Source organism: Saccostrea cucullata, unplaced genomic scaffold, assembly GCF_032062105.1.
Source record: "Saccostrea cucullata isolate Sc308-1 unplaced genomic scaffold, CSIRO_AGI_Scuc_v1 ctg8000, whole genome shotgun sequence".
In the NCBI taxonomy this organism is placed as follows: domain Eukaryota; kingdom Metazoa; phylum Mollusca; class Bivalvia; order Ostreida; family Ostreidae; genus Saccostrea; species Saccostrea cuccullata.
In genome coordinates, this window is record NW_026926772.1 from 3,836 (window position 1) to 19,882 (window position 16,047).

The 16,047-nt window shown below is 32.0% G+C and overlaps 1 long non-coding RNA gene across 1 annotated transcript; it reads right to left on the minus strand.

Annotated features, from left to right (window-relative positions):
- Positions 1 to 766: 766 nt before the first annotated feature.
- LOC134272621 (uncharacterized) lies at positions 767 to 1,617 on the minus strand. Its single transcript, XR_009993240.1, has 4 exons — positions 1,579 to 1,617; positions 1,164 to 1,315; positions 1,028 to 1,056; positions 767 to 822 (listed from the first exon to the last, which is right to left on the minus strand). It is a non-coding gene; the product is annotated as an uncharacterized LOC134272621 (long non-coding RNA).
- Between the last annotated feature and the right edge of the window lie 14,430 nt (positions 1,618 to 16,047).

Genomic DNA, 16,047 nt, shown 5'->3' on the forward strand with positions numbered 1-16,047 from the left:
GCAAGTCTGGTAGTGTTCATCCCTAGATGCATCATCCGTGCAAGTTTGTTTCAACATGTGAAGTTTGATAACACCATCTTGAATGGTATGTTTAAAACTGAGCAAAACACTAAGTTAAGAAAAGAGAGGTCAAGGTCAAAAGAAAGGTCAAGGTCAAAAAATGTTGATGCAGTTGCATAGCTCTCATCAATATCTACCAGCATATGAAGTTTGATGAACATGTCTTGGATAGTTTCTTTGAAACTTAGCTTTGAACAGAGCTAAACACAAAGTGTGACGGAAGGAAGGTGGACGGAAGACTGGACATGCACAAACACTATACGCCATATTCATGGCGGGGCATAATAAAAAACTTAAGGAGAAACTAGCAAAATTACCCAGGTATGGCTTGCTGACACACATTTTTTGTCAGCACTGGTTTGTAGATGCTCCATAACCTTCAACAGATGTAACAATCTGACTCATGAACAAAACACAATAAAACACAAAAGCAGATAGAGCAATTAAAAGTGACAGATTACATCCTAAAAATTCCACAAAAGAATATAAAATGTATACTTACCTCTGAGCTGAAAATTTCTCCCTGAAAACAGAACTTTTTTGTAAACTCCTTGTACATCAAATAAGGATTTTTTATAAACTATGATGACGTGTATGATCAACTTCGTCACTGTAAAATTTAACATTCAAGATGACTGGACATTCGACTTTGAATTTTAATAAAATGGTATGGCAATGAAACAAAAGCATTATTTTAATTATATACCAGTCTTGTATAGAGCAGTCCATAATCTCCTCCAAATAAGCAACAACACTGTTTACCTGCATATTACATGAAAATTAAATGAATACATTTACTTTTTTACAACTGAAACGTTAATAAAAAAAAACGAAATTACTTGACATTTGAAAAATTTAAGAACAACAAGATAATGTGATAATTTTTGAAAACCTAATCTACCTGGTATTTGTTAACACTTAATAAATTATGATAATAATGTAACAAATGATGTTCTGTTCTACTCACATGACTGTTTATGAAATCTGTTTGTATTCCTGAAGGGGAAAGAACTGAAGTATTTACACTGTGTACTAACAATCACTTAAAATTTATAAGAAAATTTTATTTCTAAAAACTTTGATATGAAATATTGACCACTCACTGTTCTGGCTTGATACAGCCTCATTTTCAACTTCCTCATCTCTGTTCTCAATGATGATGTCATCTTCCATTTTCTCAACATTATCATAGCTGTTCTCTGTATCTACATTGTTTTCAAGTTCGTTGACTTTGCTCTCAACGGCCTTGTGTCTTCTGTTTCAAATGCAATGGAAATAGTATTCTTTCTATTGATAATATGGATAAATTTAATGCTTAGAAAGTATTAAATTGTTTCATACATTAATACATTAATTACGGTACTCTTTTAAAGTATTAAGGTATAGCTAGAAAAACCAATTTTCATGAACATGTTGAAGACTATATTGATACAAATATTACATATATATAGACACATTTAATGTGCCATAATTAAAACAAAAATACATTTTACACTGTAATTCACTCTAATTACTTACTCTACATTATCCTTTACAGTGTCTTCTGATTTTCCATACCTGAAATATTCAAATTATATATAGTACAAATTTATTGTATGAATTGTATTTATGAAATCATAATCCTATATTCATAGCTACATGTAAATATTAAAAATGTTTGAACAGTTCAACAGCCAAAGATGTTCAAATGTTTAACTGAATGCTAACCAAAACATAGCCAAGTGCAAAACAGATACTTGTACATGTAACAATATTTCACCTAATATGTTTAAATGACCTTAAAATATAGATAAGTGTTGTACCTGTAATATAGACTGCACTACATGTGTATAGACATAAATATACTTTTTGTACGAGGCAAACTCATGCTTCTAAAATTTAATCATTATCATACTACATGACTAAAGCTGATTCAAAAATGTACTAATTACATATATGACTATCAATGAAATGGGCCTCTATCTAGAGCATTCCATGCAGTTTTGTAAACTACATTGTATATATTTGTCTTATGTCTTGATTTATGTCATATACAGCAATACTGGCCGCAATTCTTATGCGTTTCTGGTCCTTATTATAAGTATTAATGAAAACTCTTATACACATAACTCTTGGACAGTATTTTTCTCCAGTATTCAAAGATGTATGAGTGGAAGGATTTTTTTTAAGTTCATAAAAAAACTTTTTTCATACCCCATTCCTGTGTGACCGGTGTCGCATAATATACGTTCCGGGTAACTTGGCGTTCCGGCCGGAACGCTAAATACCTATAATATTGGTTCCGGGCCATAATAAACGTTCTGGCCCGCGTAAGATTGGTTCCGGCCGTAAAAAAACGTTCCGGGCAACCAAGCACCCTATTAAATTCTCTATTTATATTTAATATTGGCTGTTAATTTTAATTTTCTTCTTTCTTTTATACCTTCGTATATGATACAGCAGGATTTAATCGTAAGACATACATACATGTTTACGTTTCAAGTCAGAATATGCGGTCTTTTTACCAGAGACATTATATATTTATTGATGTCTCTGATTTAAATATTATATTAATTCATGAAATTCCAGTTGATTATTTTGATTCGTTGTAAACAAAAGAAGGTGTGAAACTTGTTTACAATGATATACCCCCATCGTGCTGTTTTACGATAGCCGTCGGGGAGGGTAGGGGACTAGGGGTCCACTTGGAATAAGTAGTGCACCCTACAACACTCGGTCACGCAGTAACCATTAGACTTGGTTACTGTCCTTGACATAAAACCTTCAAGGATTAAGACATAAGTAGGAATGTCTTTTCCAGTCTTTATTACAGAAGTACATTATATATATACAACTATGACTGGGCTTGCTAGCTGCATGCCCTAACTCTAGCTAACACACTCTAACTCTGACTCTCCGACTTAGACTCTCTGAACCTAGACTAACTCTTCAACATTTTACATATACATATATAATTGCTTTTGAGTTGATCTAAGTAATTAATATGATTTACTCAAATGCCTTGTCAATGAAAGAGTACAGTGACATGGACAGGTAGAGTGATAATTGTTGTCACACCTGTCGTGCCTCAGGTATAGATAATTAGGCAACTTTATTGACTTAAGAGATTAACTAATTAAACTTCAAAGGGATTAACAATAATGTGATAGCCAAGCCATCTGGTAGATCTCAATACTGTCATGATTTGATTTGATAAACAGATTTTGCAAATGAAGGGAAATAAAATATTATTCAAAATTTACATTTTGTATGACCCCTAACCTTTTGGTTAGTGGCTATACCTGACTTAGGAGTAAAAGGCATATCACTCCTCTTTGCATTAATTTAATTTGTTTCAACTGCAACATAAACAAGTATTCACAAGGGTGGCATTTCTGTTTATTGTACCCATCTTCCCCAATTGATATATATATATATATATAACAAATGTATCATATATTGTAAAATCTTTTTATCTCTAATTTAGAAAACTAAACACTAGAGATATCCCAGGATTTGAAAAATTAATTAAGGATAAAATGCATTAAATATAGGATAAACTTTGCTCTTTAAGCTACTTTCGAAACCAAGCAAAGCTACTCAAGTATATCGAATTCATACAGTACTTTATACTGAAAAATGAAAAGTATAGGTACATGGAATAAAAAAAATTTTTCCAAGACATTTTCATATTATCTGTAGTACCAACCAGACTTTTCAAGTACTTTGTTTTCATGGCCTTTAAATGATTTATTTACAGAAAATAAAATTTTCATTAAAGTAAATACTTAGTTATAAATATCTTAGTTGGATTCCTTCTTAAATCATATTCAATATCTAAAGCACATTTTCCAAATGACTTGCACATTATAAAAAATATTCATTTAAGGAGAAAAACATAACAATATACCCAGTTTTATCAACCCCACCGAGAATATTTAAGTAATGCAATATGAAAAATTGTATTAGTGTATGACGTTTGATGAAAATATCTTGAAAAATTTCTTTAAATTGAATTCTTAACAAGAGGCCCATGGGCCACATCGCTCACCTGAGTCACTTAGGTGATGCAGATCTTTACCAGATTCCCCCTCTTGCTATACCTATCAAGCCCAACAACTCCCTTCCCTTTTTTATTTAAAAACTTTAGAATCTACACTACCGAAGGATGCTTCCACATAAGTTTCAGCTTTCCTGGCCCAGTGGTTCTTGAGAAGAAGATTTTTAAAGATTTGTTCTATATATTTCTATGTAAAACTTGGATTCCTTATTGTGGCCCCGCCCTACCCCTGGGGGTCATGATTTTTACAATTTAATATCTACACTACCTAAGGATGCTTCCACATAAGTTTCAGCTTCCCTGGCCCAGTGGTTTCTAAGAAGAAGATTTTTAAAGATTTGTTCTATATATTTCTATGTAAAACTTGGATTCCCTATTGTGGCCCCGCCCTACCCCCAGGGGTCATGATTTTAACAATTTAATATCTTCACTACCCAAGGATGCTCCCACAGTAGTTTCAGCTTTCCTGGCCCAGTGGTTCTTGAGAAGAAGATTTTTAAAGATTTGTTCTATATATTTCTATGTAAAACTTGGATTCCCTCTTGTGGCCCCGCCCTACCCCCAGGGGTCATGATTTTAACAATTTAATATCTTCACTACCCAAGGATGCTCCCACATAAGTTTCAGCTTTCCTGGCCCACTGGTTCTTGAGAAGAAGATTTTTAAAGATTTGTTCTATATATTTCTATGTAAAACTTGGATTCCCTATTGTGGCCCCGCCCTACCCCCGGGGGTCACGATTTTAACAATTTAATATCATCACTACCCAAGGATGCTCCCACATAAGTTTCAGCTTTCCTGGGCCGGTGGTTCTTGAGAAGAAGATTTTTTAGTGACCCCACCCTTTTTAGCCTTTTCTTGATTATCTCCCCTTGTAAGGGGACTTGGCCCTTCATTTTAACAATTTAAACCCCCCCTTACCTAAGGATGCTTTGTACCAAGTTTGGTTAAAATTGGCCCATTGGTTCTTGAGAAGAAGTCGAAAATGTGAAAAGTTTACAGACGGACGGACGGACAGCTATACAGTTGAGAGGTACATTGTGCATTTTACGGAAGGTGCGGGGTTATAATTTTGCTTTGTGGGGTTATTAATAGTACAGTGGTGACTTGAGAGGTATCATTAGGAATTCAAACAAATGGTATATTGTGGGGTTAAAGGTCTATATTTGTGGGGTTAAGGTCTATATTTGTGGGGTTAAAGATCTATATTTGTGGGGTTAAAAATAAATTATTTAATATCAAGTCAACTTTACGGGCAACTAATTATAAGTACTTAAAATTGTTACTGTTTATCTGAAGAACTTAGAACGGATATTGCAATAACTTTTTTTCAACTACTGCCTAGCAGTAACAATGCAAAAAAATGTTTTTATTTGAGGATAACTGTTGCATCAAAGTAAATTAACCCATCATGTTTTCACATAAAGATGATAGACAAGAATATTCCAGAGAGTGTTAAACAAACAACCCCACTATGCTATATAGAAATAACAGACAACACTAACCCCATAAATTATAAGACAAACAACCCCAGTGTGTACTCTTATAAAGATAATAGACAACCAACCCCCTTTAAAGTGTTTGGACAACAACCCCACTATGTATTTTTATAAAGATAATAGACAACACTAACCCCATAAATGTTTGGACAGCAACCCCACTGTGTACTCTCATAAAGATAATAGACAACACAAACCCCCATAAAGTGTTTGGACAGCAACCCCACTATGTAATCTCATAAAGATAATAGAAAACACTAACCCCATAAAGAGTTGGACAACCCCCCCACTATGTACTGCATAAAATAATAACAACACTAACCCCATAAAGTGTTTGGACAGCAACCCACTATGTTCTTATAAAGATAATAGACAACACTAACCCCATAAAGTGTTTGGACAGCAACCCCACTATGTACACTCATAAAGATAAAAAACAACACTAACCCCATAAAGTGTTTGGACAACAACCCCACATGACTCTATAAAGATAAAAACAACACTAACCCCATAAAGTGTTTGGACAGAAACCCCACTATGTACTCTCATAAAGATAATAGAAAAACCTAACCCCATAAAGTGTTTGAACAGCAACCCCACTATGTACTCTCATAAAGATAATAGACAACACTAACCCCATAAAGTGTTTGGCAGCAACCCCACTATGACCCCATAAAGATAATACACAACACTAACCCCATAAAGTGTTTGGACAGCAACCCCACTATGTACTTTCATAAAGATAATTGACAACACTAACCCCATAAAGTGTTTGGACAGCAACCCCACTATGTATTTTTATAAAGATAATAGACAACACTAACCCCATAAAGTGTTTGGACAGCAACCCCACTATGTACTTTCATAAAGATAATAAAAACAAAAACCCCCAAAAAAGTGTTTGGACAGCAACCCCACTATGTACTTTCATAAAGATAATAGACAACACTAACCCCATAAAGTGTTTGGCAGAACCCCACTATGTACTGTTATTAAAAAAAGACAACACTAACCCCATAAAGTTTTGGACAGCAACCCCACTATGACCTCTAAAAGAAATAAAAACACTAACCCCATAAAGTGTAACAACCCCATTATGTTCTTATATAAATAAAAAAAAATTTAACCCCACAAAGTGTTAGAAAGAACCACAATATGTTCTGATAGAAAAATTAGACATCTTAGTAACCTCAGAGTTTTAAAACAAAAACCCCGCTGTATTCTCATGTAACAGATACCAGTAACCATATGAATTTAAGTGTTTGAAAACCCCAGAGTTCTAATATCAAAAAACTCTACCAGGGACTGGTAATAAAAGAACAAGAACCCCCACTATGTTCAATCGCATCTTCTCGAGCCTTTCTGACTAGCTGACAAATGACCTCGAATGTATTAGTTAGACGCCATGGCAAAAACCCCCCCCCCTTTTCATGATCTTCGAAATAAATGCATGAAGACCTTTTATCTGTGGAATATGGAGTTTAATTTTATTCAATGCTATGATATTACATAAAACTTACTATAAAAGGGACTTCTTACTTCCTCTATCCTATATTTAAAAAAAAAACAAAAAAAGCATAACCTTTAACATCAGGTGATGTTAATACATTGATTTTTTTCCAAACTTGACGAAAAGACCCTGAGTGAGTGTGCAATTGCCAGTACGTCATATCCTTTTTTTTTTTACTATTAAAAATACCAAACTATATTCATAATACTTTTTCCTATTTTGATAACATACTTGAAAATTTTTTTTAAAAATTTTTTCAAACTTTTTTAATTGGATAATCTCTTTATCTTAACTGCTTATTTCTAATGAGAATTTTTCCTTTGAATCTGCTGGTGCATGAATTTGAAGTGTACATTATGCATCAAAAGCATACATAATTTCATTGTAAATTAATAATAATAAATAAAAGAGATGATCCTGATTTTTTAAAAAAAATTTAATCAAACTTTTCATTTACTCGACAAGATGAACACAGATAAGAAACATGTCAATAAATGTAGAACACAAAAAAAAACCCCTCAAAATTTGAGACAATCTTCATAAATGAAAAAAAAAAAAAAAACAAGTATATAGTGAGTTGTCAAATAACTCTAAAACTTGCATGGTGTTGCTACTTTTTTAAACAAAATATATTAATTTAAATAAAGTTTTAAGAAAAAATGTGTAGTCTAATATCTCATCATTTTGCATTTTAAAATTGATATTTAAACAAAAATAACGATGTACATCCTTTTGGAAAATATACTCAAACTTAGAGCTGCACCCCCACTCCCATCCCCTAAAATAAAATGAAAAAAAAAACAACATGCAATTGATATAAATTTTTCAAAAAATAAAAATCAAACAACATAAATGTACATTTCAGTTTAATAATTATTTCTCGCATTTAAAATGAGATTGCTAATTTAAAAAAGACGAAAACTATGACTGTTACTTAATGTATAGAAATTCACCATGACGAATGCAATGTTCATAAAAGATCCTTTTGTCTTAAAGCTGAACACTACTCAAAAACATAAGTAATCAGAGATTACATAGCTCAATTCAAAAAATGATTACTTCAAGTAAGAAACGGTCTCAATTTAACTAATAATCAAGAAGTTAATTTAAGGTTTGCAGTAACTTAGTAGACATCCAAATACTTGAAACTAGTTGCCCATCAAGAAAATCACTCTTACCATCGGCTCATACATTCACCTCTGTCGTTGGTTCGCGTATACACAGTTTTAAACACGAGAAATAGTGCGTTTGTTTTAATTCATTACAATTCAATTTCTATGTTTATGTCTGAATTTTTAGATAGATATTTACTAAATCAATCCAGAACTATTGATTTGAATTGAAACAATTCTTCAAATATCAAGTTTTATACGTTATGTAAAAAATCTTGACGTGACCCCATTGCAGAGGTGTCTGAGAGAGGAACGAACGACAACTCTGCATGGGAGATTGCAAGAAAATGTCATTCAATCCACGACCCCTAAAATTTATCTTTTTAAGATCAACTATCAAAAATCGATTATTTTCTTTTTCTGAAAAGTAAGTCAGGTCCTAAATGTCACCGTCTGGAGAAGACAATGGCAAGAATGAATCGGGATTGTGCTTGTTCTTCTGAAAAGTCTTTCATTCATACTTCATGTATACCTGTAAAAAAAAAAATACAGTAAAATATATTTATAAATGATAATGTTCAATTTTTTTTTAACAGGTTATGTTTTAATTTATTGTAAAATAATATTGTTGTCTTGTTTTTATGGGCACTTATAACATGTACTAACCATCAATCTGGATGTCTTTGATAGTTGCTTTTTTAAATTTGGGAAACTTATTCAGATCACAAATTGTGTTTAAGTCATAGGTTTGTTCTTTCAACTTTATGAATGTCCGACGCATGATGGTGTTGCTGCAAAAAAAGACGGCCTAATATAAAGTTCCACTGATGTTCACTTTCAGTATCTGAACTCTACAAAGGAATACAGAAGCAAATGTTTATTTATATCACATAAAAAATTTCCAGTTACTAATTAAAATTCATCGAAATTTATTTAAAGCATAGTTGTCATGTACTGTGAACTACTTTTTTTATTGGTTAAAGGTAAAAAGTACAGTCAAACTTGTTTTAAGCTTTGGGAAGTCCAGAAAATAGCCACTTAAGACAGGTCCTTATTTCCCGTTTGCCCAAGAAGTAGCCAGTCAGTCAATAAATAAACAGCAATAACCATCAGTTGATTTATCTAAACATGTCAATTTCACAAAACCTTTGTATGTGTGTATATATATATTAATCCATGCCTATTTAAAAAATATGAAATTAAAAATTAAATTAAATTTTTAAGGTTTTGTTCATAAGTGTTCAGAGTTCCAGAAAACCGGTCCACCGGGGGTCCCCGGGGAACTTTGAATGGGACCGGTAAAATCTTAATTTTATTGGTCAAAATGTCCGTGGTTTTTTTTTTTTACAGACTGTATAACCTTTACATATAATCTTAACAAAATCATTTAATTCAATTGTCCTACAATAAACAAATGCAAAACTAAAGGAATGAAAAAAAAAAAAAAGTCAGGGCATCGCCAGATCTTGTTTAAATAAAAATTTAAGTTGATTTTATATAAAAAGCTACATATTAAAATAATAATTTCCATAAGTCTGGGAGGAAAAACAGTTTTAAAAACCCCGTCAACAAATATTTTCCATGATAAATATATGCACTCTGTAGTTTTGAATAAAAAAAAAATGTGACAATCTACTTTCGTTTTGAAGGACGAATTTTCAGGGTTGCAAGAGTGCCTGCTATTTCTGCTTGATTACAACAATTTGTTACCATTTATTATTTTCTCTATAATTTAATCTATTAGCATGATAATATTCACCAACTTCTGGATTTTTTCTAATGTATTTGATAGCATTTAAAATACAAGCGCGTTTTTCCCCTTTTCTAAAAATAGCGGATTGACTTAATGTAAAAACGACAACAAATTCATTAAAATCATCATTTTCATGAAAATTTTCATATCTTTATATCATTAGTACATATTTTTAACTGTATGGAGGTTGTATAATAAATTTTAACTAGTCAGAAAAATATTTTACCAGGCTTTTTAAAACGAGTTTGATATTTTACGTAAAATTTTTCCTGGCACATAAAAAAAAAAATCCAAAAAAAAAAAAGCCTGGAAAACAACATATTTTCCAAAAAATAACCAAGAGTTGTCATGTTGCAGATTTTATTTTTAAAAACATTTTAAAAATCTGTCAGAAAGGACATAATAAATTTATACATGAATTAAGCGTTGGTCATCACACGCCTTCGGCAACGTCAAATCCTGCATAAAAGGCCATATACAAAATATTTCAATAATTTTTTTTTTAATCTGCCATCTTTTTATTTACACATATCATTTATTATATCGTTACAATTTCCAATCCTATAATATGTTAAATTTACATACAAAAAATTAATGTCCGGTAAATTTTACAACTGTCCGGTGAATTTTGAATATTTACAAGACAATTGTCCGACATATTTTTTATAGTTTCGGGCCTTGTGTTCTTTTGTAAATTCAAATCATTCAAGAAGAAATACATGTGTTACTACTATCTATTTTTTTTAAAAAGAAAAAATATAAAAGCTTTAATTAAAAGACAGTTTAATGGTGAATTAAATAAAGTATAAAAATTTATTTCAGTAAGTGTCAATAAAATTCATTTAAAAAATTCACTATAATATGTTCAGGTAATGATCACTTAACCCCCCCCCCCCCCCCCCCTTTAATTAATCCATCAACTACTTTGCTGAAGTTTTTAAAGTTGGTAAATTTTTAATATTATTTTTATAAAGCTGTCAGAATTTCTATCTAACATACAGACACACACAAAAAATTATTCAATTGACCAAAGATTTGTATTAACGCAGTTTAAAATCATTCTACTACAACACAGGTGTCAAGTGCACCAGAGGTAACTAATCCCTATGATCGTCTCCTGATGGTGAAATTCACGAGATAATCATGCTATACAAATAATTTGTTTTGACAAGAGTTGCAATTAGAGCTTCTACACGGAATCAAAATCTAACAGGTGTGAAAATACTGATAGACCTGTATTAGCTAAGTTACATACTCTCACTGTAAATATTCAAAGTAATGATGAATTAATATTGTAAATTACAAAATGAAGCTTTAAGCTTGAATTTCTTTAAGTTTAGCTAAAAAACTATTAATTGTGATTTAATTCTTTTAAATTTTCAATGGTCGATCTTGAAAAATAAGTACAAATTGATTTTAGGACAATTATATTTTTTTCCCTTAACACAAAGACAGTTATATATAGTATCTAAAGGTAATTTGTTTAATTTCTTTAATTGTTTATTTTTTTTATCCGGCAAATAATTACACAAGCGACTGTGTAAGCAATGTAACATATTGGGTATTTTAACAACTGATTAAAAGTCCTAACTATTTATAAACATTGATTGTCATTTATCAAATTGATATACCACTAAATTTTACAACCTAATTATACAACCCCATGTTGATTCCTACTTGCTGCGAAAATTTATTGCAGTGACATTAATTCCCTTTTTCCATTCTGATTTTTTCTCTATAGATTAAGGTACGATGACAAGTACATGTAAACAAATGTGTGAAGAGTAGATAAACAATTGGTACGTATCTAGAATGACTGGGAGAGAGAGAGAGAGAGAGAGAGAGCAATTTACTACGAAACAGGATAAAATTAAAGCCAAAAATATTCAATTTGAAAAAAATTTAAAAGGGTGATTTAAAAATTAATCGGAAGGGGCGGAAAAGGCGTAAAAAAAAGAGATTTTGTCTCCCATCGGAAGAATCACATGATTTATGTTATGAGATATCTGCATGTAATTACCATAGATATAGAGAAAAATTTGAATTAAGAAAAAAAAACGATCGTTTTTTGAAGTAAAAAAGCCAAGTAGTACTCCAACACGGATTAAATTATGGAGATTTATTGACAGTTGGAGCATGTTATATGGAAAATTTAAATGGTTTTGGGTTTTTGTTTCAAAAAACGAGTGAAAATACGTACCAGGTGTGCTTTGCATGTATTGCACGTGTATAAATAATATTATCTTTTTTTACTGGCCAACGGGGGGACCCTTTGCAGAAAACCCTAGCCCGACCCCCGGGTATGGTCGATTTTCATTGAGATCGATTAAAAAAAGAACTATCAGTGCATTCAAAAATTTTTTTACAAAAGCCCGTTTTCAATCGGTATGTGTTTATGTGGACTACAAGTGTCCTTTCCTTGACTTTAAATAAATTCTACAACTGCATAATGTACATATGAATCATATCAAACAACTTACAAAGCTTTTTTTAATGTGGTGCAACAAAAAGAAGACTTACTGCATTTGCTTTTTTGTTTCCAATTTCCTCACTGCTAATACAAAATGTCCAAACACAGCTACTTCCGTATTTCGCATGCGCAGTTAGTTTTAAAAAAAATGCGCATGCTCAGGTATTCGGAACTCCTCGATTCAATTACCGAACTCCTCTAAACAGCAGATTTCTGAATGTCTGAGCGTTTTTGGGGTAAGGACATGTCCAAAATTTGGACAAAGTCTTTGTGAGGTTAAATCTAATTTTAGGTTTTTCGACCTCGTGAGTAATTTTGAACGAAAGACCTCTTCATTATGGGGTTAACCCCCCAGTACCCAAAAAACCCCACACTGCTGGAAAAACGTTAATTTTCCCCCCAAAGTACCCCCCGAAAAAAAACGGACGGACAACGCTGGGGAAAACGGACGGACGACGGACAAAAGTGATCAGAAAAGCTCACTTCAGCCTTCGGCTCAGGTGAGCTAAAAAATGGATATAGATGAAAACTACCAAAATTTTGTATACTGTAACCAACTATTATTCGCGTCATTTTTTATTTGCGATTCATTAGTTTAGAATCAATCAGTTACAATTAATTTTTACTGGGAAAAAATTTCTACAAATACTTATCAAAATTATTGGTTCACAGTGATTAATATTCGCGAATAAAAGTACTAGTTCATGGAACACACAAATATTTCTCACACACAAATAATAGTTGGTTTACAGTAAGTGCATGCTTAAATAAAAATATCTTAAGGCTAAATAAAATTGAAGTCTTGGTTCTCAGGCCCCCGCATCCGTTTTGAGGTAGCCGCATTGCCGATTTTATTGTATTTTTAAAAAAATAAAAAGTAGGTATTGCGGAGACCAAAAACCGGGAAAAAAAATTCCGCCCTCATTTGTTTCGTAGTTTAGTATTTAAATATAACTTCTGGTAGCCATTTACAATGAGATTTTGGCTACTTCGTTTGAAAATGAATTCGAGGACATTACCTACGATGTTTACACGCTGTTAAGCAATGGGTAAAGGGAGAGAATTTGACCAGAAATGGAAAGTTTATCTGTGATTAAAAAATTATCTTTATGTTAAAAAAAATTTGGAAATTAAAATTTAAAAAAAAAAAAACCCCCCTCATCTACTTTATTGCCAATAAAATGAAAAATAAAATGCCGCCCTCCCGCATCTGTTTTGGAGAAAATTGGCCTGAGAACCAAAGGGAAATTTAAAATTTTGATAGCCTAAAACACCCAATTTTATGTTAACGCCCCCAAATTACCTATTCAAGATCAATAATTTTCCGCCTGTCAATCATTAAAAACACAATAGCTTCTGATTTGATTGACAGGCCAGCTTTCCCCTGCTACCTGATAGTCTGAGTTTGTGTCCTCTGAAAACGATTGCCTGGTTACGCGTCAAAATTTCAGTAGCCGCCTTGTATACACGGTGGTTAAAAAAAAAATCTTGGTAAAATTTTATTTCAAAAATAATTGAGAGGATAAATAAAACATGACTTCATAAAATAAAATTTGCTTTTTTAATCTCAACGGCTATATTGTATTTTAGGCGATATAGAATTTAACCTGTCCGTAAAAAGTTTAGAAAAGGGTTTTTTGTCGATTAAAATTGGAATATATGATAAATAGGAAAAGATATTTAGCACAAACGGCACGGATAAAAAATTCCTTTATCCGATGTTTTACCTACTTATATATGAATACAATCTATACAATGTCCTGTTGTAAAATTCTGAAATGTCAGAAACAGTTTCGAGTTTCGAGATTGTAACTTTTAGTTCGAATTTCCTAACATCTGTCAATACCCAATATTCGAAATTTAAAATGAATATATACAGCCAAAAAAAAAAAATCTTGCAAACAATAATAAATTTTAAACACACGAACACCCGGAAATGGTGAATATTTTTGACACTATTGTTGGTCAGAATTATATTCCTATCGCGGTAAGGTACATTGTATATGTTCACACGACGGATAGGCCTACCTATGAATGGAATATTTCATTATTTTTTTTAATTTGATATTTACATAAGTTTAATTAAAAAAAGATATGTTTACTTTGTAATTTTACTCTATGTTCTTTTCTTTAATTTGTCATTTTTTCAAATATAAAAACGACATTTCTTTATAATTTTTTTTCTTCATTAGATATCGCTGAAAGTATTTATAAATAAATTTTATATTGAAATATTTCAATTATTTCAAGTAGTTTCACTCAAATTTAGACACGAAACACGGAATGTTGACCCTGATCACCAGACACAGACTTCCTGTGTAATGCTACGTACACACAGAGTTTTGACATCTTGAGAATTAGGGGTCTCCAGGTAAATAACACCAATGTTACTTTGACCACTCCCCCTCCTCCGGTAACCGTACGGTAAAAAAATTGGGTCTTTAAAAGTAAGCAAATACAAATTAAAACAATAAGGGAAGTCACGGGAGTGCATGGTCAAAAGTAATACCATGCAAAATCATTGGAAAATACATTCTGAACAACTAATTCTAAATTTTCAAAACTGAATTAAATGCCATGCAAAATGTAGCTTAATTTGGCTACCTTCCCCTTAAATCACTATATAAAAAAGAACTTCTTTTCTTTTTCTGAAATAAAATTTATCAGATGGTGAATGATGCAAAATATGCAAAATCATAACTTTTACACAGACACAAACATTTACCTCAACACTTCAAGCTATATTATGCACTGGGCAAAGTAATTTACCTTCGGAGGATCTTTTCTCAGATTAAGCTCCAGATTCACAGAACGTTGATCAAGCGAGGAACACATTCCACAGATAAAACTATAGACACTCCTATACACCCATAGTGAAAGAACTTGTCACATTTCTCACATCCTATCTGCAAGAGATTTTTTGATCATTAAAGAATTTAAAATAAGTCTAGATTAACATTACCAAGTGAAACATTTAGGAATTACATTTCAGAACAAAAATCATACCCAATCCTCATCTTGTCTTGCTTCTCTATGAAGACTGCACGCTCGGCAGTGCTCAAACAAGGGCTCTGCAAATCAAATTATTGTCTTCAAACCTTCTTCAAATATTTTTCAAAACCCTTCTTTAGATATTTTAGTGTGTGAACCCATAAGGGATGACAATGGGGTCCAATCCATGCCTATTTAGGGGGAGGGGGGCAAAAAAGTCTTTCCTTATATGACAATACTAAAAAAAATGAAATTCAATTTTCGATGACATGCAGTCGGTCACATGATCAGACTTTCTTGCGTATGGAAAACAAACTGCACATGCAATTTGGAAAGTTCCGACTGTGACGTCACATAACGTCATAGCAACGTTACGTTGCATTTCAAAAACTAAGTCTTAATAATGCCTACATTTGTTTGTAAAATGAATGAAAACGTAAAATATAAATATAAGAAATAAAATATCATTTTTAGAGTTTCATTGGGGTATGACATGAAGTCGGTACGTGATCAAATCTACTATAACGCCCTTCGGGCGTTATAGAATTTGATCACGTGACCGACTTCATGTCATACCCCAATGCAACTCTAAAAATGATATCTTATTTCTTAA